We start from the raw sequence: 2,680 nt of genomic DNA on the forward strand, positions 1-2,680 counted from the left end.
AACGCTGGGAGGCAGCAGGCAGCAGACTTCCCGGGGAAAGGGGTGGGCGGGGGAGTGGGGGCAGAAACGCCACCCGTGTCCATGAGGCACAAGAGAAGAACTGGGATCCCACAGGGGCCTCGTGATATCATCCGAGAACATCATAGAATTCCCCAGCACCATCCCTCTGGTCTTGAGACCCCAGACGATCGGCTGTCAGCTCACTCCACCCGGCCCTACTGGCCCAGACAGGGCAGGAATCGACTCGACAGGAGAGAGATCTCCTGAGAATGTGCACAGAGCCTCAGTCTGCACCATCTCCATCAAGTGACAGACCTCCCAGTTCCGTAGGCCTCATCCTTTTTAATCATCATCGCTATTATTGTGACCAGTATCTAGTGCAGCAGCGAGAAAAACATTCCTACGTCAACTGCCTGGAGATGCTTTGCAATGGCTCACTGGGCCAGGATTATTTTTTTTAAGTAAAGGCAATGAGGGCCTAGAGGAAGAAAGTAACTCACTCAAAACAAAAAAAAACTTAAGGTAAGGAAAGAACCCCGAAGTTCACTGCCCAGCCCACAGCCCATAAAGTCCAGGCCATGGGCCTAGACTAAGGCCCAGTGAGGCTCAAGATGCCCCGGTGTCCAGGTAAGAGAGGGTATGGGGAAAGGAAGGCCCAGCTCCCAGGCAGGCTCCCAGCCCCTCTGAGGGCTCAGCACCCAGAACCTAGCGCTGGATGCAGGGGCCTGGGGAGGGCAGTTACCGCGGGAGGCCCGACGGTTGTTCTGCCAGGGGCCACTCCCACTGTCGCTGGCGTCCGATCACTTAGGCTGGCCACCCGGCCCCCAAGCCTTCACTGGTTACTAACCCCATTCACAGAAAAGCCAGGAGGAGGAAGATGGAAAGAAGAGAGCAATTGTCTGGGAGATTCTGAATGGAGAAGTCTGAGGCTTCTCCACTAAGGAGAACGCCCTCCGTGGGCAGAGAGGGGCTGGGGGAGGGCTGGACCGCACAGCCCACACCTGACTTACCTGGGAGGCAGGGAGGTGGCGGGATCCTATCTCCCTTCCTGCATCTGGTTTCCAATAAGCAGCCTGGTGGTGGCCCGCTGACAAGCCCAGGGTCACGTCATGTCCATCGGCACTTACAGTCCCAGAACCACACAAACTGTGGGCTCAACAGCATCTCTGAGAGGAACCCAGATCATGCTGCTCTGTTCGTCCCAGCAAGACGCACTCGTTCACCACCCAGCTACTCTGCAGACAACTGACCCCTTCTGCCGGTCAAGCCAGACTTCCAGAAATCCCAAACAAGGGTGAGGGCGGGGTACAGACAAGCTCCCGGATGCCCAGAGCTGGGGCTGCCTCATCGATCCCAAAGAGACTCAGAGGAAGGACGAGGCAGGGCTGGAGGAAGGCAGGGAAGGCAGAAGGTTCCAAAGAAGGAAGGGAGAGGTCAAAAGACATGCTTGGGCAAAGCAGGGCAAACCGGAAGCTGTTAAGACACAGAGGAGGCCACGCAGTGCTCTCAGCCACATTGGGTGCCAGCCTCTCCTCCAAACAAACCCAGGATCCTTCGAGAACCACCAGCCCCTCCCGCCCCTCAGCCTACATCGCCGGCACCCGCAAGGTCCTGAATCTCCTAGCATCTGAAACAGGGGGAAGGAAAGAAAGCTTGGCAGCTCTCAACCAGACAACCAGATGCAGATGCGTGTACACAGACACATAGATGCATGTGCATGCAAGTGCGCGCACACACACCCCCCCCACACACCCCCACACACACCCCCACACCCCTTCCCAGAATAAAAGGCCCCGTGGAGGTGGCTTACTCTCTCCAGGTTCTGGTTTTCTGATAGAAGCTCTCCTCCCCGTGGGGGTGACGGGACAGACAGGTCCGATAAGAATTGCTTAGCACAACGCTATATATAGTCTAGGTTCCTAGCGGCCTAGCGATCTGGAGCTAGAACTTGGCAGAGAACCATGCTAGATGCTGGCAAGGCACATCCCCGCCCTCGCCACTCCCCCACCCAGGCAACTGAGAGTCACCTCCCTGCTGGGGGCAGTGAGCACAGGCAGGGCCCTTCCATTCAGCCCGTGAACACTCAGTTCTGGGGGGACCCGGCTTCTTGGCTCCATTTTAGGGAGAATCGACTTCTCCTGAACCTGAGGGGGATGCACGGGGGCGGCACACTGACTGCTAGGCTCTCTGCAGCTCTCCGGCAGCATGGGGAAACGGATCCAGCGCCCGCTTCTGGAGGACCAAGGGCGGGGCTGTGCAGCAAAGAACCAAGAAGGCACAAGAGCCAGCTGAGTTCAGCACCGCGTCCGTCCACTTTCGACATGCGAAGGGATAAAAGAATGCAGACAGATACTTACTGCGGAGAGCCAGGCTGCCAGGCAGCTCCTTTTTCTGTGTGTTCCAAATAAGACACGCAAACAGGCAACACGTTTACCCCAAAGGATGACGAGTGTCTTCTGAACGCCAGCACCGTCAGCAGCGGAGTCTCCAGCAGGCTGTCACCTACTTCTGGAGCTGAACTCCCCTGAGTTCTCTGTGGGGAAGAAGTGAAAGGTGGGCTCATTTCCCAGGGACCACCAGGTGAGGCACCACGCGCAGGCCCCAGTCATCCGGGTCTCTTCTGAGCCCCCGGACACCGCCCTCCGCTGCGGCGCCCCGTCCACCAACACGAAGCAGGGCC

Source organism: Bison bison, unplaced genomic scaffold, assembly GCF_000754665.1.
Source record: "Bison bison bison isolate TAMUID 2011002044 unplaced genomic scaffold, Bison_UMD1.0 scf7180017864067, whole genome shotgun sequence".
In the NCBI taxonomy this organism is placed as follows: Eukaryota; Metazoa; Chordata; class Mammalia; order Artiodactyla; family Bovidae; genus Bison; species Bison bison.